This window comes from Dermacentor andersoni, chromosome 7, assembly GCF_023375885.2.
Source record: "Dermacentor andersoni chromosome 7, qqDerAnde1_hic_scaffold, whole genome shotgun sequence".
NCBI lineage: Eukaryota > Metazoa > Arthropoda > Arachnida > Ixodida > Ixodidae > Dermacentor > Dermacentor andersoni.
In genome coordinates, this window is record NC_092820.1 from 171,748,885 (window position 1) to 171,770,979 (window position 22,095).

The 22,095-nt window shown below is 44.2% G+C and overlaps 1 long non-coding RNA gene across 1 annotated transcript in view; it reads left to right on the forward strand.

The window, feature by feature from the left end:
• Positions 1 to 22,095, forward strand: part of LOC140219368 (uncharacterized) — a 314,942-nt gene that overhangs the window by 141,041 nt on the left and 151,806 nt on the right. The gene's annotated exons all lie outside the window — the stretch shown is intronic.

A 22,095-nucleotide genomic window follows, 5' to 3' on the forward strand; every position in this document is an offset into this window, starting at 1 on the left:
CGGCTAAAATATTTTCGAACCACCGATACCTAGGCCCTCAAAGTGATGCAATACATTTACTGAACTAATTGAATTTCTCAAGCTAAAATACGTGGAAATTATGACTTACACTCAACGCACAGACAGGATAGCTCTCGGATTGTAATTTGAATATAGCAGAAAACACAGTTCTGTTACGTGTAAACTCAAAGAAACCTCCTATCCAGCGTTTCTACCATTCTCAAACCAGCCGCGGTGTCCGCCATTGGCGCGCGCCGGCGCGCTGTCTTCTCGGTGGCCACGGAGTGGCGCGCCCGGTTCCTTGCAATACCTCCAGCTGTCGCTCGCCTCCGTCGCGTCGCCGCCCACGCAAGAGGCCGCGTTTCTACCAGAAAGCCCACCTTCGTGCACAGTGTTCGCGGCCAGTGCTTTCCGGTAAGCATTGCGGTTATATACGCTCCAGTTGCCGGGAATCTGAATATTATCGCGTTCCACTCTTAAAGGCGAAGCTAAAGCGTCCTCCGAATTTTAGGCTGCCTTTCGCTGGGAGCTTAGTGCCAGCGCGAAGTACTTGTTTCTGCCCCTCACTGTTCCTGGTTGATTAACAGATGAAACCGTATCGTACACTTCGGCGACACGTTCGATCGTCTTATTTCGTGTCACCGAACGCGATAAACAAGCTGAGAGAATTCGGCTCACCCGCTGACGCCTGCCTGTTGCCCGTGTCGCTTCCTTTGATGCTATCACAATGCGGACTCAACGCAATGGCCATTTTATTAGAAGAACAGTTTTCCTGATTGCTCGGCAACTACGCGTTCGTTCTGTCTTTGCCCACTTCGCTATGAAGAACGCTGCACTGTCGCCAGCACCCGCGGCAAGCGAGTGGCAGCCAATGTTAGGATTGCCGAGTGTCTGCCACAGTCTATCTTCACTCGTATTTGTGAACCGCGCTTTGCGGGACAGTTGAAGTTCATAATTGGCGCCATCGCAGTGGAAAACTTTTGTAAATTCTGGGGTTTTACGTGCCGAAACCACAATCTGATTATGAGGCACGACGTAGTAGAGGACTCCGGAATAATTGCAACTTCCAGTGGTTCTCTAACGCGACCCCAATGCATAGAACGGGAGCGTTCTTGCAATGTCGCCCCCATTGAAAAGCGGCCGCCGCATCCTGGAATTGTAACCCCGACTTCCTACTTAGCAGCGCAACGCCGTAGCCGCTAGGCAACCACGGCGGGAAATCGCTTTGCATATTGCGTTGTTGTTCTTATTGTGCACGTATACTACATGCTCGCACGCCCGCATTATGCACATTATGCACGCGCCCATCCATTCTATATAGTGCAGCGTGAATTTCTGCTCTGTTAGGCCATGGGGCTTCTATTTGAGAGATTACTGCGTAGGCAGCAGGAGCCACTACTGATTGAAACTTTGAATTTCAAACTAAGTGACCAGGCTTCGCGGAATATAAGCTTTTTTCAAATACTGTACATCGCATACTTTTGTGGCCGAATGTAAAGTCACGTGCAATATGACTTGCAACACCATCTTCGTGGTCGAAGGGGCTACAGGACTGCGCGGCGGCTCTGACATGCGAAACAGCGGTTTAATAAATAACACAAATTGAAGCTGTGTTTAGGTCTGGAACTTAGCCTGTGTCTGCGCAGCCGTACAATATTAGACCGCCCTCGACCACGGGCACCGGTGTTGCAGGTTATATTTTACGTGACTGTCCATTGGTTCAAAAAGGGATATTGTAGTATGAAGCACGAACCCATAACAGCAAAAAAAAAAAAAAGGAAGAAAGAAAAAAGGGGAGGATCGGGCCAAGGCGAACGACAACTTTTCATGAAGTTGGCGCTGGTTTTTATTTCATTATTGAGTGAATGAGCGAATGATTTCATTGAATGAAATTGTAAATGTTGGCAATCATTGTGGGAGGTTATATGAAAAAACGTTCTGACAATAAAGTAAATTTGTAAACGTGCTTAAACAGCCAATACAGAAAACATAACGACAAAACTGCACGTTCTGCAATTTCTGAAATCACACACCAATCAGTCAATCAATTCAATCGAATAGTATATATTGTCACGTGGTGGTGACGTTGAAGAACACAGTAGCAAATACTGTGAAAGACAAAACTAACTTTTATTGGGCGAACCTGTGCCCACAAAACAGGCTACACTTATAGCACAACGATAGCGGCGAACACGGTCGGCGATCGTCGAAAATCTGATCAACGGGTCAAGCGCGTCGGCTTTTATACAGCAATCGTCGAATGTTCCAGTCTAATCGTTGGAACCCGCGTGCCTTCCACAAAGTTCTACACCATTCGCGTCTGGCGATGAAATCAGAGAACATGAGGTTCGGCGGCAACAGACAGCGGATAGAAGCATCGATAACTTTCCAGAAACTTCGGATGCATGCAGGCGCGTCCCGCGCTGTGCGATAACATTTGTTACGCGGCGAAACGTGGTCTCCCGATAAAGATAAGTACACGTGTCAATATATATATATATATATATATATATATATATATATATATATATATATATATATATATATATATAATTAAACCCACGAGGACATACCAAGTTTTAATACACGGATACAATATCACTTTCAGTAATACATAAATGTTTAATAGGGGCCCTAGAAAATACAGACACACACATGCTGTAATTTCGACGTCTGTAAGCAGCCGTTTTAAGAAACCGGTATGGTATTCGAGGAACAAGCGGTTGATTCAGTGAATGTCGTACCATGAAATGTAAAAAAATCACTACCACTGTAGTAAACCAGTATGGAAATTCTCTCGTGTCCTGAAGAATAATGCATTGAAGTTTTGATATCAGTGTGTGTTGGTAACAAAGTTATGAAAAAAGTCTTAAACTCCGCCTCCTCTGAATGACAGCTCTTTCATAGGAGATAGCTCCTCCTTGCCAGGCCTAACTTGGCTACCTGGAATGCATATCTGCGTTCAGTATGAGTGCCTTTTCCGATAACAATGAATAAACCACAGGGAGCGTAGATAGCGTTCACGGTAAATATAAGCATATCTGTTAATGATACGCCATTCGTTATCATTGGTTACACTTGTTTACTATCGAAATCCTGTATCATTAGCGTTCGTGATACTAAGCAGTACCCCTCCAATGTCAAGGGAGCTGCGAAACTCAGCATGGGCTGATATCTGTGTAAGTGTGCATTCCCAGTGATGGCAGCGTAGCGATAGAAAATGAAAGACGAACAGCGAATGAAAGTGAACAGTGAACCCCCATTTTACGTACGTGTAAAGCAAGCCTTTGCACGACAATTTTTTTTTTATTTTAGCTCCTGCCTTGCAGTAGTCAGTTCGTTGTTTTCTTTTTGTCGCTGGACTTCTGATTGTTCTTATTGAGTGGAAGGGAGCCATCTGAATTAAAAATGCAAGAAGAAAGCGATAAAACTTTTATTGATAGGGTGACTGTTTAATCTCTCAGTTAATTACATTTGAAAAGCGCAGCCCTGACAAGTTCTCTTAGTGGATTTAATTTTGTTGGACGGAGTGCAAACTATATGCTCTCATCTGGCTGTTTTGTGTATGGGTTTTCAGCCGTCCATGTCGATGCGTGCGAAATGACGCAATTAACGTGCAAGCTGTGCTTCAATCTTTATTTCCCCTTGCCGAGTACTGATTCATTGCTGAGCCTCGATGTGTCCCTTTTTTATTTTATTTTTACCTCATCCCCCGTGACGCTTAGGGGCGGCCGGAGAAGTTCTGTGTTGTGCAAGATTATCTCTAGCTTGAGGCTTAAGTGCACAGTCATTAAAATGTAAGCCTGACTGTAATCTCCAATGTACAATTAAGACAACTAAGCTGTTAATTCTTCTAGGCGCTAGTCGAAAGCAAACAGCGATTAATATAAAAGACCTTCTTTTTCAACAGCGCAACTGTGCACATACGCAGCGCTGGGTATGTGCATTCGTCTCGTGCTTGTCCTTTGCGCCGTTGGAAAAGAATGTTGCACCAATTTTCCCAAGCTTCTGCAGTGTCAGTATAAAAGAGGGGACGATGTTTCTGAGAATTGTGTAATAACTTATGGGCGAGGAGGCTTTTATATATATATATATATATATATATGTATATAACAAATTAATATTAATGCGGTGAAACTCCACGTTCGCATCGCAACCTATTTCAGAACGACCTGTATCAGTACAATATAAGTTAGCTCAAAGCGTTTTCACTCTCGTTCTTAATTATAGTTCCTTACTCAATTGTTTTGTTACCCGCCGAGGTAGCTTAGCGGTAACGATGCTGCACTGCTCAGCACGAGGTCGCGGGATCAAATCCCGGCCGCGGCTGCCGCATTTCGAATCCCGTGTCCTATGCATTGGGAGCAAGTTAAGGATCCCCAGGTGGTCAAAACTAATCCGGAGTCCCCCGGTACCGTGTGTTCCATAATTATATCGTAGTTTTGACATAATGCCCCAGAATTTAATTTTCAATATTATTTTAGGGGTGGGGGAGGGACATCCCGTCCAATTTGCGCAAATGCAAAGGCGCAACTTGCTTTTGTTTGGAATTCCTAGAAGGGAAGTGGAATTTAAATTCAAGCAACGATGTCTGCGAAGCACTAATCATTCTCATTTCTAGAGCTTTCAAGGATTTACCGATAGCGAAGAGAGAGAGAGATGCAAATGAGAGAAAGGCGGGGAGGTTAACCAGACTTAAAACCTCCGGTTTGCTACCCTGCACTAGGGGAAGGGAAAGGGGAAGTAAAGACGGAAAGAAGAGCGTGACAAAAATAAAAGCGTGAGAAAAAAAAATATGAAAAGGGATGAAATGGGGTCATTATAGTCTTTCTAATAGGCCACTGTCACGTAGAAAAGTCAACAAAGCCTTGACCGACTTTTGCTGCGACGACAGTTCACGTCGGCATTCCAGAACTGACTGTTCTGAAAGTGGCCTGTCGTCAAGGCGTGCCAACGTGGTCGCTAGTGACAGCCGGTGCGCGCTGTATTGAGGACAGTGGCAGAGCACGTGTTCGATGGTCTCCTCGCCACCGCAGTGTCTGCAAGCCGCGCTGTCGTCCATACCGACTCGGAAGGCGAAGGATCTTGTGTAGGCGACACCAAGCCACAGTCGGCAAAGTACTGCTGTTTCTAGTCGAGAGAGTCCAGATGGGGGTCGAAGTCGAAGGGATGGGTCCAGTCGGTGTAGACGTGTATGCTTTAAGCTTGGTGTGTTCCATAAAGTTTTGATGGCTTCATTTGCAAGCACACGAATTTTCGTTGCAGCGTCTGTTCTTGAGAATGGAATGGAGTCTTGCAAGCCCTCCTCATGTGCAGATCGTGCTGCTGCGTCGGCAAGTTCATTGCCCATTATGCCACAGTGGCTTGGAAGCCACTGCAACGTGATGTCGTGTCCTTGCTCGACGAGGTGGTGAAGCAGCAGTCTGATTTCTAGAACTAGTTGTTCGTGGGGTCCTCGGCGTAAGGCAGAAACCAAACAATGAAGTGCAGCCTTGGAGTCAGTGAACACGCTCCATTTCTTGGGTATTTCTTCAGAAATTACACGAAGTGCACAACGAATAGCAGCAAGCTCCGCGGCAGTCGATGTAGTCCGGTGAGAGAGTCGAATCTTTATGGTGGAAGGTTTTGCAGGAAAGATCACCGATCCTACAGACCCATTCACCGTGGTTGAAGCGTCAGTATACAGATGATGATGATCGTTGTACGTCTCGTACAGCAAGAGCAGTGAAAGCTGCTTGAGTGCTGGCGACGAGAGTTACCGATAGCGAAAAAGTAAACGTTACGGCAGGGCTAGACGTCATGTAACGTGGTGCAAATTATACAGTTAACTATGAGTTGTTCCTATCAATTTCGCTTTTATTGAGGCTACTATCAAACCGGTAAAAGGAAAGAACCGCAGCATGAGCACAGCGCAACTATTAACCGAATTCAAATTAGGAGTGGTATTGTTACCCCTCACTTTGAGGGCTATTGTGATTAAAGTGCGTTGAACAAGACACAAGATTGCTGACCAACCCAACCGTTGATATTCCCCACTCTGTTTATCTCTAACATTTACAGGCTCTTCAGGAGCAATATTTCTTTGAGAGAAAACGTGAAGAAAGGAGGGGGGGGGGGGGGGGGCACAAAGATTGTTTCAGATTATTGTGCGTTTAAATAGCCGTAGTTTCAATAGCAACAATAAACCTATGGAAATTTAATTCATTGCTGACCGTCAGTCACCTGGCTTTTCCGGCATGGGAATGAGACCAGTGAGAAAATTAGCGCCCACATTTTTGGCGGAGGTAAATTCTGGGACACATTGGGGCGCGAAAGAGGCACCCATGCTTCAGTGCGACGTGAAGGGGGCAAACAACCTTCGCAGCCAGTTCGCTAGTCCGTTTAATCCGGAGAATTCTGCATCGGTTGTTACTAAATCGATGCCGAGTGATTCACGTGAGCAGAATCAAACAACAAAAACAACGATTAAACATTCCGGATGTATGCGACAAAAGAGTACGTTTTCGGTCATGTATTGAGCTACTCAGATTATTTTATGTAGCCTGCTTAGTGAGCCAAATGTTCAGATTTATTGACAGACTTTTTTTTTCATATTGTCTGTCTTAGGCGCGACTCCTATGCGAAGAAAATATTATAGTGCGCTTAGCAAATGGACGACGCAGTTGCTTTCACTAATGTAAGTATTTTATTTCTGGTTCTCCAAGAATAGCAAGAAAAATGGAGAAATAACCTAACTGAAGGTTTGCCCACCTGTCTTGCAGCATAAAACTGCAGTACAAAGAAAAGAAAAAGGCGAATAAAAAAGAAGAAAGCTGTACGAACGGAACAGCAGTAGTAAGTTCTGTAGTAATGAACACAATCACAATGTTAGGCACCAAGCATATGTATGGACTCAACCGATATCTAATAAAGCAACTTCTCTTTCTTGCAGTGATATGGACGGCTGACTAACACAATGTGAGCCCTTATTTCTTATAAAATAAGCCCCTATTATTTGACGCGGCAGCTCTTCATGACCATAATGTTATTAAAGACCTGATGGCAACCGCAGTCACGGAAATGCACGGAAAGGTGAGAATGCGCAAAGCCCTTCAGCGGAAGCTCGCAAAATTACCGCGCGACTGGCCGCCTGAGTCACTTTGCGTGTATTCACGGGCTGCTTTCACGCTCCGATAAACACTTTTACGTAGCACGTACTGAGCAAGAAATCTGAGAAATCTGAGCAATACTGAGAAATCTGTATTGGGAGTCTTTCATTTCGCTCTACAATTTTCTGATTGGCCGTTTTCATCTAATTATAATATTTGAAAAGTTGATTAATAAATTAGGACTAATTATGTAATTAGGCAGAATGAAATGAATAATCTAAATATCTACAAGCGACGGCAAACAACATTACCTTGGTTCTGTCCAGCTACGTGGAATTCACATGTTTTTAAACTCTGGCTAAAGTTAACTAGGACACCCTGTTATATTCTTCCTTTTTCTGTGATAAACTTCACTTGACGTGGCGCTGTCAAGTGAAGTTTTTCTCGTTTTTCTCAGTTCTGTTTATATTCGCGCTTTTGCCGCCATTAAGTGAGCTCCTTCGCGCGGCCTAGAAGAACGGGCCTTCATTTCTTTTCGACGAACCTTGTCCGTGTGTCAGGCAGGGACCGACTGTACGAGAAGCCAAGGCCTATAGTTTACAAGAGTGGCAGTGCCACTCGCTTTACAAAGCTCAAGTTTTATAAGTAGCGGGAAATGCGACCGCATCCACGCCATACATACGCTCATTGAAAAGCCCCAGTGAAAAAACCTGGCGGCGAACGTTAACGGCGCTCAATTAGGGCGGCATCGAATGTCTGCTTTCAGAGAGGTCTGGCCGAGTGACGGTGTGGATGCGAGGGATCAAGAAATCTGTTTGTCGGCAAGCCGATCCCCTGGGGCGAGTTTATTGCGACTCTTCTGGCTAAGTTTCTCTCCCCTGTGAGGCTCACAATGCCTCAACGTGCGCTGCTCTCACGCGTTCAAAGCCTTTGCCTCGTACAAAGACGATCCCGAGATGGTGTCGCTAAACATTATCGCACCATTTTTCTAGGCCCCTCTATTTCGCTCTCGTCGCGTACTGTCCCGTCGCGGTCGACAGAGTGTCACGTGCGGCTTAAAAGCGGGCGTTCCTCTCCTTGTGCGCGTGCTTTGACTTGCAATATCCAAGCACTCGCTGCATTCCTGCAAATAGAAATGCACTTTGCAGAGCGAATTTGCCCTGCACGTTCTGTGAGTACATGCAGCTGGTTTGCGAACAGACGGGTGCGAACAGAGCGAACAGACAGCTACAAACTGACAGGTACAAATTTATGGGTATAAACAGATGGGTACACTACCACATGACTTCCGGGCCATTGAGCTTTCCCGGGGATTTGCAGGCATTCTGCATTCAGAATTCTCTGGAAACTCAGCCCCTCGAATTTTGCACGGGAATCGAGATGCGAGCGCTGGTAGCGGTCTCAGAGGCGGCAGGTTAGATGCGCGCCTCAAGGTAAGTAAAAAAAAAACAACAACACATAAAAAATAGCATTGCAAACAAGACTCGACGAGAAGGGGGAGCGACGTAGCCTGCCGACAAAAGTGCAAATTTTGCGTGATGGCTTGAAAGGGTTGAAAGTGGAACGTCAGCGCGGCAACCAGCGGCGAATTCGCAATGAAGCCCCGTGAAAAGGGCCATTAGCACATTCGGGGACTGGGTAATTTGTGCAGATTTTTTTCTCTATATTTGTTTCATTATCCGTCGCGTCACGGGAGAAACAATGTTGCGTTTTCACACCGGGTGACACCCAAAGTGTGGACGATGTGGGTCACGTCGCGAATGCCAAGCGAGAGAAAATCGTTCTGTAAGCGAAAATGCGAGCCGTCGCGTGCATGTGCGAGCAGTTTGGTGGATGCTAATTTTACGCTTCCCAATTGGAAACGCGCTCGCTTCAGGATCAAAACAGAAGAGAGAAGCCGCTTTTCTCACTCTTCTTCTGCATAGGCTCCGCTTTTCTGCCAATTTCGAATTACGTGCGCCACTCCCTATCTACCGCGCGAGCCGCTTTCGCGTTTCCCCTTTATAGTTCAGCAAACAGAAACACACACTCCAAAATAAAGCTTTCAATCTTATGGTGAAATTACGGTTTCAAATTGTACCTGACATCTGCTGCAGCCGCTTACGCTAACCTTCGCCCCTCTGCCTTTCTTAGTTCCCCTCACAAATCGTATGCAAATTGTGCGGCCACCGTTGTTTCACGCGCGCGTGCACGTTCTTTGTTATGCGGTTTTGGGATTTGGCTTGCGTCGTGGCGTTTGGAAGCGAATTGGATTGTTTGTTTTGCGAAGCACTTTCTAAAGGTCGAAAACTCAATAGTGGGGAGGGCAGCAAGAGGAGAGTGAGGGAGGAGGAGAAAGGCAGCCACGAGAAAAAGTCAGCCAGCTCACTTTGCGTTCGCCACCCGTTTTCGCCTCTGTCTCTCGTTTGAATTGTTGTGCCAGCATGGCGTGAATGTTCCTTCGTTTTGTTTTGTTTTAAGCGCATTAAATACTTTAGCTACGAGCCATGCCTGTGGTTTTGGAGACTGGACCCAAACTGTCGAAGTTTAAAATATGGAGTAGACGTTAATGGAGGTCGATGAGTATAGTACTAAAAATTAGGTCTGGGGTGTTAAAGGTAGCACATTCACAATGGAACTTCAATCCTATAGTCTTAGGTTAATCAATGCGGTATTTAGTGCACTTACGGTGGCCCACATACTTTTGATGGCATTAGGTGAGTGGAGTGGGAGGAAAAGATATCAAATGGTGTTTATCGTTGGAGACATTAAAGCTTTCAACCAGAAAGATATGGGTTTCAGTGTTTGCTTAAAACTCTGTCCATACTTGATGTCGTTGTTGAGCTGGGCAGCTCAACATTATTATTATCCAGATGTAGCGAAGAGCACATGAATAAAAGCAGATGTAGCAACACTGACGGTGTGAATACTTCCTTGTGCTGTTGTGTCGTCATGGACAAGACAAGGTCAATGAGGCATGATTGCTGAACGGTTGAACGTTGCGCTTGTTGGTGCAAACTTGGGAACAGCGCTAAAGTACGGGACAAGAAAGACAATAAATAGGCGCACTCATAATTGCATAACCGTGCATAGATTCTGACACCAATATTACTACAGAGCAGTCTGTCGCTGCATTCAGTCAGCCACGTACGTAATCATGGAAAATACGCGCATTTATAAGAGGTGGCGGTACGCCTGCCGGATAAAGCCCTTGCGCTTTGTTGCTGAAAGCTTGACGAGTTAAAACGAATACAAACACGGAATGGAGGTCGCGTCCAGGGCATCTGGTCTTTGCGTTTCGTCTCACCTTGCGCTGTAATCATCTTTCCTAAGGCTCGCGACTCCTTTTACGCACACCGCTGGAATACTTCTGCATCATAACTCTTGTTACACGTTTAACAAATAGATTGATACAACAAGTTGTGTTTCTGGATGTCTGTTCACTACGAATTTGTTTTATGATTAATTTTGCTTGCCGCGTCGGACTGGCCGACAGTGCAGCCTATGACTATTGCGGCAGCAAGGAAACTATGAGCATGCCCTTTGTTATTGCCCTCGCTACGGTACGCCTAGGCAGTCGCTCGCGACAGAGCTTGTATACACGGAGACGACCGACTGCTTTCTGAGAAGACGATCTTGGAATGTCAGCTTATACGCTCCTCGCACCAGATGGCGATGAAGGTGCTAGACAAGTTGATCCGTTCAGGTGACCTATAACTGAATGGCTCTCACATTGCCACGATCTTTTTATGCGCGTTTTTGTGTACGTTGTCTTTTTCTCTCTCTCTGTCTGCGCGTGTGCTTTTCTTTTCATTTTTATGTCTTCCCGTACTCCCTTCCCCAAAGCAGTCTAGCAAGCTGGATGTTTGGCTTCCGGTTAACCTCCCTGCCTTTCCCATCACATTTCTCGCTCTCTTGCCTCAATATAGATTCTTTAGTCGCCTGTATGCAATCTACTCGCGGCAGTTTTATAGTAAATAGTGTACTAAAGGATCGATGCCACATGTCTACATAGAGAGTATTGGCATCGTGCGGTCGTCCTGCGGCTCCGCCGATGATTTACTGTCCAAAGCACGTGACTGTCCAAACTTACTGTCCAAAGCACGTGAAGCAGACGACATAACCGACATGGTGGATCAGCGGTGTTGGCGTCATTCTGCTGCTGAACTCGAGGTCGCGGTCGCAGTCCGATGGTGGGGAAATGCAGAAACGAGCGTCTGCTGTGCTTTGAATGAGCTTTGAAGAACCCCAGGTGGTCAAAATTATCCTGGAGCCCTCCACTACGACGTCTCTTGTAACCTGCTGTGCAGTTTCTGTGCGTTAAATCCCACAATTCAATCAAGCGGGCGACATTACGCAAGCGCAATGTCCCGTTCATGATTTGGTCGGTGCCCTTTGAACACGGTTTTACAGTTTCTCATCTCTGAAACGACGGTTCAAGCCTTACAGATTGAAACCATTATACCTTCAGCAAGTACATTAGTATTTATAAGATAAAATCATACAAATTATAGACTAAATATACTGGCAGTAGCAAATTGAGAGTGACCGTCCATCTGTTTAGCTTGCGACCACCAGTATAGCCGATGGGATTTGTGCTATGGCTTCTTGCTTGTCTGAGGAAAATGGTGGTCGTTCTTGATTAATTAGGAAACTAAGATTCATGAATGCTTGACGTACTGGCAGACATCTGTGAAATTGTTATCAACACCATCGGGATGAATATGCCATTCATAGCAGAAGCATTCTGTTGATCACGGCATAGGTGGAGAGTTTTCATTTTCTCGTTTTTGTGCGAGCATCCTCTTATAAGTAACACTCCAGTAAAACGTTCTATGGATATAGTTCATTGTTCTGTGTGAGCGCCTTTGTTTGGTGACATTATTGCTATTAACATTAATCTGTTGTGTGGGTTTCTATGCAGAACTTATAAGTTCATGAAAAGCTACATCCTAAACTGCGTCAGTGTTTGAAGTAGGTTGTGGAATCATCTGCAGGCTGCGGAACAGGTGGCGTTTACAAAGCAACTAGCATTTTGCTTGGCACTGCCAGATCTACCAGGTATTCTGACCTTGTCGCGATAGCGAGCAACCAATGGCCCAACGCAAGTCCCGAATCGAACTGTTTACTGGGTGAACATGTACAAAAAAAAAATAACACTAAACGTATTGATAGCCGCGAGCCTGCTCGTCGATAACCGAAATCTGATGTGCGAGTCAGACTCGTCGATTTTTACCCCCCCCCCCCCCCCCCGTGAAGATTACAGCGTAATCGCTCGTACTCGCACACCTTCCAGAAAGCACAACACTATTCACGTTGCGCATACAATCTTGTTGCAACAGGTCCTGCGAGAACGTAGGTGACAGATAGGATCAATGATAACATTCGAATAGATTCCAAATTATGCAGACGCGTCTTGCGCTAATTGATGACTCTAAGCTGATCGGTCAGAGATAGGCACGGCCTAATAGTTAGGCACAACTAAAAATAAACCTCAGATGTGGGCAACAGGCCTGTAAAAAGGACAAATTTGGGTGCAGGGGGAGCTTTGGGCTTCCCAGAAAATTTTGGATTCGGAGGTATCTCGAGCCACCGAGTAGGCGCCTATGGATCACGGAACCGATTAGCACGTCGTTTCATAAACGGATAAGGAAGGGCGTTTCAGAAAATGCGTCCCGATTTATCTTTACAAAGGAAAAGGAAGACTCTGATATTTCAGAGATTTCTCGAGATTGCTTTTTAGCCTACGGGCATACGCTTTAGGACAATCCGAGACAGTAATTGGTGTCCTTATCAACTCAAGATCTGGCTCATTTCATGTCTATCCTACGGAGAGGAGTAGTCAGCCGCCTGACTCATGGATGTCTGATACTGCATTACGGTTGGGCTCTTTGATCGTTGCTAAGTTTCCACTTTTTCTGGATAAAACTAGGCGGAATTTTTAACGCTGCAGAAATGAACAGCGCCAGCTTTTTACCTGTCTGAACCCATTCTGAACGCCTGGGATTACGGGGTTGCCGTCTTTTCGAGACATCAACCAATCGTCTGCATCCTTCGGTGAAAATACTAATTGGTCTAACTTTCTTAATAATTTGTCTAATTACTATCTCGAGCCAATTTGAGATGTACGCCTTCGGTCTGTAATGTATCCCCAGGAAATGACTTAATTATCACATTTTTCGCATCTTAAAAAATTTCGAAACACATTTACTCAAACATCATATTTGCTCTGTGTTGAGCTGCTGCCAAATGCTTTGATGCTTAGTGCATGAGTGCAAAATCAAGTGCTTGAAGGTGCTGTTTTACGAGTGGTTTCTCATTTTTATCCCAGAAATTGTTGTGTGAAAATAGTGGCCACGATAATAAGAGGTCTCAAAAGGCTAGTATTGTTTCTATCTACCACGCAGTTTTTTTTTAGTATGTATGCACCGTTTTACAGTTCTGCACAATTCGTACAGAAAAATATGAAGTTTTGACTACTCATTTAGTGAACACGCTCGTTGCGCAAAGCTGCGATGTGAAATGACTAGAAACTGAAGCGCTTTATCCTTACAAAAACGACTCTAGTAATTCTAAATGTTCAAAATGAGAGCATATCAACGCTCCTTTGATTGGCGGGCGCATTTACTGATAATTTCGTGGCCATTAACTTGCTCTTTCTAGTCAAATGTGAGAACCGAATACATGCAAGTTGCTGTGACATTTATGTTTACTTTTTACTGACAGTCTCTTAGATCCCACAGAAAATCTTTTTGACTGTAATTTTTTTTGCGAATCTTATGAGCCACAGTGTGAGAGAAAGTCGACAGTTCTACGAAATGTCTTCTGGTCGAAAAAAAAAAAAACACGACGAAACACCGACGCAGTTCCAGCGCAGTGTTGCTATCTAAATGACGCGGAGCTTTGAGTTAGCGAAGTAGCAATGGTAGCGCATGACACGTGCATGGTGTCTTCGGCTGTAGCTGTCAGCTCGATCCCGAGAATGAAGGCAATGTTGGATGCTTGTCGAGGAAAGATTATTGAAAGTGCGACACATATCTAAATGTTTAGAAGCAGTTAGTGCCCCTTGCAGTTATTACTGAGACAATGGTCCGGTGCATTGCCCTACATTCTGGATTCATCATCTGACACGATTGGCTTCATAAATCTGTGCGCAGACATCAGCGCCTCTCAGCTAATAACCCAGTTGACCCGTACCACACCTACTTGTGCTACAGTGTCCTCGATCTTGTTCTACGTCACGCGATATAGTTAATTCACTGACATTTCTGCCGGGCCTCAGTGACCACTCCTTCATTCAGTTTGAGCTTAAAAGTACTAATAGGCGTATGCGACCTGATCCCAAATATATCAGAGATTACTCGAAAGCAGATTTTCCTTTGATAAATGCAGAACTAGGGACGTTTTTAGCTGAGCACATGCTAAACTTTGATAACCGTACTGTGTAACCGTATGTGTGTAAGTTCACCATCTTGTGCATACATACATACCTTTACGCGTAATATCAGGCAAGCATCGTTCTCCATGGTTCACTGCGGCATCAACACGTCTTTTAAATAAGAAGAAACAAATTTTTCGCAGAACCAAAACAAGTGATTGTCCTTATCACTTGGATGCATATCGAGCCATCGCTTCAGAATATAAGAAAGCATTGAAAGACGCCAAGCATGTATTTTAGCGCAGCACGCTTCCGCAATTGTCGATTAACGACTTCAAAAAAAGTTGGAACACCATTGCTGGTCCCAAGCATAAAACGTTAGCTCTTAACGACAGCAGCGGCGCTGCCATTCTTTCATCACAGGGTCCTGAAGAGCTTAATGATGCGTTTTGTAAAGCTTTTCTTCAGCAATCATCTGTTCCCATCGCCTGTTTTCGCCCGGCGCAGAATCCTTTGGTGGACCCAATTGTATTTGACAGTCTTGGTGTACAAAGATTAATTAGTGTTCTAAAGGTTTCCTCGTCTTCAGGAATTGACGACATCAATTCCAAATTTTTAAAGAATACAAGTGTTTATTCTTCCATTTACTTGTGCGAAATGTTTACGCAATCGCTGGACTCGGGATAGTTGCCCAGGGACTGGAACGTGGGCAAGGTTGTACCAGTATTGAATTCTGGTGATACTCATTGCGCCACCAACTACATACCGATATCGTTAACAAGTATCCCATGTAAAATGTTTGAACATATATATTCTAACTTGGTTAAATTTCTTGAATATCATTCGTTTTCCTTCCTCATCAGCTTGGTTCCCGTTAATCATTCTTGTGTGAGACGCAGCTCGTCTCCTTCACCCACGTCTTATTTGACAGATTAGACAAGATATTACTCGTTGATTGCATATTCTTAGATTTCCCGAACGGATTTGATCTTAACCACCAATTGTTAACATTGATCATATCGCCAAGTATATATTATACGCTGACGATACTAGCCTATTTTTTACCGGCTCGGATGTCGCATGTCTATCTTTTCGCGCAAATGAAACACTTCATCGCATTCACTTGTGGGCTACAAATAATGAATTAATGCTAAACATTAGCAAAACTAAAGCAGTTTTGTTTCATCAACGAAGCAAATTCTGCGAAATTCCACGACTACTCTTAAACGATTTCGAAATAGAAGTTGGAGAAAGTTTCAAAACCCTTAGCGTGATTTCCTGCAATAATTTTTCCTGGGATGCTCACATCAATTACCCAACGAAAAAACCGTTCAGAGTAATCGGCCTCATGCATCGACACTGCTTTACGTTCCCTCTTTCTATTACCAATATCTTGTACACTGCTCTATTTTCTTCTACGCTAAACTATGGTGCGCTAGTTTGAAGAACAACAACTAAAGAAAATATAAAGAACCTTCTTTCACTTCTGAAGCGTGCAATACGCCTTGTTCTTAAAGCTCCTTACCTAAGTCACACACAGGACACGTTTAACAAGGTTAAGCTTGTAGACGTACAATCTCTATACAATTTCAGACTACTTCGACAACATAAACTGGAAACAAACAAGAAAAATAATCTTCAGAAATCACTGGCGAAGTTGCAAAAAAATTCCCTTGCATACAACACATGCTATTCCGAAACGTGGAAAGTTGATAGATGCCGCACGACCTACGGTAAGCAAATGTTTAAGTACACATTAACGACCTTGTTAAATGAGTTGGCCAAAAATGGCACGGATATAGAATTGATCTTTTTCAATCAGCTACGCAACATATATGTATAACTCTCCATTGTGCCCTTTTTTGTTGAAACACTACTTGTATTTTCTGAACTTCCTTTCCTCGTTTCTGATACAGTGAATTTCCGACGATGTTTCTGTATATTCATGGATTTTCTTTATGGACATATTTGCCTGTTGTTTGCATTGTTTTTGTATTTTCTGTAGTTTTTGCATTTTCTGCAAGTTGATTTTCTCCTTTGCTTTTGTATGGAATTCATGCCACTGGATGGCATGCTATGGCGCACGGACCCAGTCAAGCCAGGCTTTTTGTCCGTGCTCCAAACATCTGACACATGTTGAATAAAGCTGAATTGAATTGAACTACTTTGTTTAAAGCTCAGCAAACTGAACATTGACCCTAACATTCTTTCATGGATCGAGAGTTTTTTTGCGTAGCAGAACTCGATTCATCACTGCTAATAACGCTGGTACTTCACGATGTTCTGTTACCTCAGGCGTGCTTCAAGGTTCGGTGCTGGGGCCGCTATTGTTCCTAATATGCATTAATGATCTAAAAAACTCTGTTAACTCAACAATCAGACATTTTGCAGATAAATGTGTTGTTTACCGAGTGATCTCTTCCGTTTCAGACCCGTCCATATACTACAATGTGACCTAGATAAAGTGTCCAGTTGGCGTAGCACTTGGTTGGTTAAACTGAATTCTAACAAATATAAATGTATGCGTATTTCACACAGGTCTGCTAGCGTGAATCTTAGTGTGTACCATATTTCAGGCTCTATACTTCAACAAGTAACGGCGTATAAATATTTAGGGGCTCATATAACTGATAATCTTTCATGGCAACTTCACGTCGATCATATTGGTAATAAAGCTAACCGCATGCTTGGTTACTTGAGCCGTAACTTTTCTATGGCTCAATTTTCGTTAAAGCTACTACTTTACAAAGCCCTAGTGGGATCTAAATTAGAATACGCAAGCTCGGTATGGGACCTGGCCTAGAAACCCTTACTAATCAATTACAAACGGTACAGAATCACAGCGCCCGTTTTATATTCTCTAACTTCACTCGCACTGCTAGCGTAACTACAATGAAAAGTACCTTGAACCGTCCTAGTCTTTCCCTCCGTAGAAAACTGTCCCGAGTGCTACTTTTCCGCAAGATTTATTACCGTAATCACCAACTAAAATGTGATCTTCTTTCTTAACCATCATTCATATCACCTCGCACAGATCATCGCCATATGGTACGCATGCGATACTGCCGGACGAATGCGTATTTCTACTCATTTATACCGAAGACGGCCTGCGATTGGAAACACCTGCCCACCGCTGTCGCCAATATTTCTGACACTTGTTAGTTTAAAACTGCCACGCAAAACTATGTATTTGAATAATCTGCCTGGTTACCTGTTGCGTTCTTGCGTTTCGCGTAAAAGTGTGCTTTTTTTGATATTTTTCATAATGTTTTATTTTTGCTGTATTATGACTACAACCCTTTTTTGCCCATTGCCTTCTGTAACGTCCCGCTGGAACCTTGAAGCTATTAAAATAAATAAATAAATAAATAAATAAATAAATAAATAAATAAATACATACATAAATAAATAAATAAATTTATCCTTCTGGAGGATTGGCCAAGAATGCGCACGTACCAAGGGCGCTATAACGTAAAACTATTCCAAACTTTTCTATTCCAATTCTGCAATCAGCCCACCGCGCAATTTGTCAAAAAGATTTTGGACCACCCCCACTTCACCTGTCTGTCACGCGACGTCACGAAATCCGCAATAGCTCCCCATCTGATATGATGTGTACACACTGATCATGCATAATTTGACCGAACAAAACAAAACTAGTTATTTCTGATTCGACGCCTTTTTGCCATTAGCCCTCGGTTATTGGTCAAAAGTTTTCGGGCTGCACCCACTTCACCTGCCTGTCACGCGACGTCACAAAAGCGCAAAAAACTCACCGCGTCAAAGTGACGTGTACGCGTTAAAGATGCATTAATATGCCGAACAAAACTGAATTTTCTTCTGAACAGCCGCAGGCTGCCCCGTTGCGAAAGGAGTAAAAGATGGCTGCCGCAGATCGCTCCTGCACTGGCTTCTCGCCCCTGCCGGAGAGCATGGTTTTTTTGCGTGTAATAAAACTTCTTGCGTGGCTGCGTAACGTTATCGAGAATATTCGGCACGTTTACGACCTCGTTCTGTCAACTATTCTTTGCTGAGGATCCGTTTTAGCGTCATTCTTAAGCTTCCGTTGCATGCCGCCGCGATTGTCGACGAGCCACCGCAAGTTAAGAGAAAGCGGACCAATCGCAGACGCCGGCACCACCCTCTTCATCCGGTTATCGATATTCAGTGCAGTGCCCCGGCTCCATAGAATCCCTCTCCACTTGAGCATGCTCCTCGCCTCTTGCGAGCCAATTAGATAAGACAAGCCGCTCAGTGCAGCCAATGTTATTAGTTTTTCAAGCAAACAAAAGCGACCTCCTATGAACGAGGGGAGCATTTGATTGGTTTGTTCAGACAAACCTGCTGGTGACCGCCCGATGCTTGCTTCAGCGGTTACGCAAGTTTGACGTCAGGAGATTTGAATAGAAACATATTGGAATAGTTTTACGTTATACGGCTCCAAGTAACGTATGGCCAATGGATGAAAAATGTGGTAGCACAAATATAACAAATATAAAAAATCAGAGGCCATTGAATATCATGTGCTATTCGCTTAAGGCATTTGTGTTGGTCTGTATTTTACAGAAGGATACATATGAGCGGACGTTACATGTAAAAATTTTATTCGTAATTTATAGTTAATTTACACTCAGCCTCAATTCACTCCCGGTCATGGCTTTTAAGTCAACATACAGTGCTTTATAAGTTGTCTATTCGGCGAGAAACTTACGTACAACAAATCCCGGGGGTGGGCGGGGGGGGGGGGGGGGGAGGGGTGTAGGCAAGCCAGCTGTACTTTAAAGCATACCTGATACCGACCACGCCCGAGAAGTCACTAAATACAACGCTTTGGCACCCTGATAGTTGTTAACAATGAATATGTACAACGCTCTCTTGAAGGAACCTAGCGTCAAGCATTTCAAACAACTTCCACATCAGTTTTATTTCCTTGAAGACAGCGCAAGATGCCCATTAAATAGCAAAATGATGACAAAAAGACATGATGTGCCAGCGCACAATCGATTCAAGTAACAGGGTAAATAAATTGTACGCGCTTAATATGCCGTCCCATGTGCCCGAGTACATATATATAAACAAGGAACGCGATAGCGTCACTCTGACTGATGTCCTAGCGTAGTAGCGCACGATTTGCATTTTAATGCCAGCACACAAGAAGCGCACTAGCCATATACGCGGCGACAATATTGTGTCATCCTGTTCTCGTTTTCTGTCTCGTGCTCCCTGCTGTGCAAGCTAGCCCCGCACATAACCGTAGCAGGTGTGTGCAAAAACATAGTACGGAGAATTATGCATTGTTCCCATTTCAAGAGACTTGCGACGAAAAGGTCAAATTCATTTTCGTAGTGCACCGTAGAAGACTCTTGTCAAATAGTTATGCTTATTTTGTGCTTCTCCAGCAGCTTTTCATCGCTGGTTGCGATTACATTATTCATATACAGCTGGCATAAAGAGGGGAGGTACAAGTTCGCTGCTTAAGTACTTGCCAGGACACGTTAGTTAACACTTGTAATGTGCCAGCAATTTTGCTTTAGATCGTATAATTTTCTCTAAATCGTGCTTTGCGACCAAAAAGAAAAAGGTAGCATTCACGGCCACGAATTTGTTTTCACGACGTGTACTTCCATGATGGTGATTGTTCCGAAAATTAGAAGAACATGGCTTCCATTTCTCGGCTAGCGCTTTCGGAAAAGCTTAACTGCCCGCAGCAGTCGGCGATCCTTACTGCACCGCTGTTCTCCATTTGCCACGAGGCGCGCAGGTGCTGGGCTGCACTTGCATGAGGTTCACGCCACTCTCGAGAAATGATTCAGAACGTCCAGCCAGATCAACGACGCTCTTTGCACCCGGTCCCCGCACGCTCCCGTGAAGCCCATCGCTGACGACTAGTATTTTCGCGCCTCTGCCAGTGTCTGAGTCCAAAGACACTAAAAAGGTCATAGGCGCTGCCTCAGCTGCACACATTTTCTCTAAGAGACAGGCGACGAATGGGAGGGCAATCATTCTTTACGTGTTCGCCGCTTCTGGCGCTACTCACACGTGGCGCGTCTGAAACATAAAAAAACATGCTTGTATTGCATTCGGTAAATTTTTTTTGCCGCGTGTATTTTCTCGCACAGCCTTAGCTATGCTTATCCGATATCTCCAACTTGGTGTTCCAATAACTTATCTGTCACCTGATGAGTGATCGGAACCACGCAAGGTGCATATGGAGTGTTTTCCTTTGAGCTTTATTAGCGCTTGAAACGTTATTATACTAGAGATAGTCAATGCTATGGAATTTTCAAACGTCGCTGCGCTTTTGAATTTATTCGCACTGGCTGCATTAATTATTCATAACCTTTTTCAGTTATTTTAGGAGTAAAGAAAGTGGAGATATTGGCGTGTGTAATTCTCTATGTGTGCAATAGCACGCTTCTTGTGCACCGTAAGGTGGACCCAGTGAGCTTCGTGTTGAAGCAAATCAAGCCACATTTTCCTCCTTGTACTGTCAGTGTAAAGCAGGCGCAATAATACAAGTGAAACAGGGGTGGTTTGCCGTCTCTGTGAACTCCTTAACCCGAGTAGGAGTCTGGAAGCGCTGGTGCTCCTAGTGAAGTACACCATAGTGGCAACAATAAAATAAATCGGTATAAGACGGTACATCGCCCTCTGTCTAGGCACGTCACTGGGGCCAGCGTTTCGACAAGGACACCTGTCTTCGCCAGTGACTGACGAAGACAAGTCCCCCTGTCCAAACGTCGGCTTCAGCCGCGTTTGTTGTTCGCCCGCTGTCTATCAAGTCTCGCCTGCAGCGGTGCCGCAGTGGCCAATGCATTGCGCTGCCGAGCTTGAGGTTGCGGGTGCTCTCTCGGCCGCCGAGGCCACATTTCGATGAGGGCGTAATGCAAAAAAATGCCCTTTTGATTTGAAAAAGGTGTCGGTTCCCGTTACAAGTTCGCTGTGGATCAAATTTAGTTCAAAGTTCCCCGCTAAGGCGTGCCTGGTAATGAGATCGTGCTATTCGCACATAAAATCTCATATTTAAATTTTTAACTGCGAGTTTCAATCTTCCTGTGCACGTGTCTGTTCTGACTATCCATGTAGTAAAGAGATTATGCCTGAATAACTTCATATTTTATTCTTTCGCATTTTTGTCGTAATACCTTTGTTTTTCTTCTTTCTAAACATTTCTAGCCACTGAAGTTTTTTATTACTGTTATAGCTGGCTTCTCGGTCGTCTATTTTCCCAGGATCATACCTTTTTAACGTACAGTGACAACAAATATATTAGATCCTCAAGTTACGTTTAGAAAATAAAAAGTTGCTGGAACGAAATTGCCTTTTACTTGATGAGCAGGATCTTAACAGTGTTTTCAAAAGGAACAATGGGTCTGCAGAAACTCTTTCTGGTGATAAATAAATAAAAAAGCACACCAAAACTGGCATTCTTTGTCTTTGACATTCGTCTAGCCGGCTGCCAGCTCCCTTTCGCTCAGTGAATACCAGCTGCAAAATGCACGGTTTCACTATCAAATGCTATGAACTGTCATGCATGCCTGCTTGTACTGAACCTCTGTCGGCGACCAAAGTATGAAAGCTGCATGTGAGGATGATGCATGCAAACTGGGGGATAGCATTTGCAGCAGTCCGCGGAAGCATGTCAGCCAA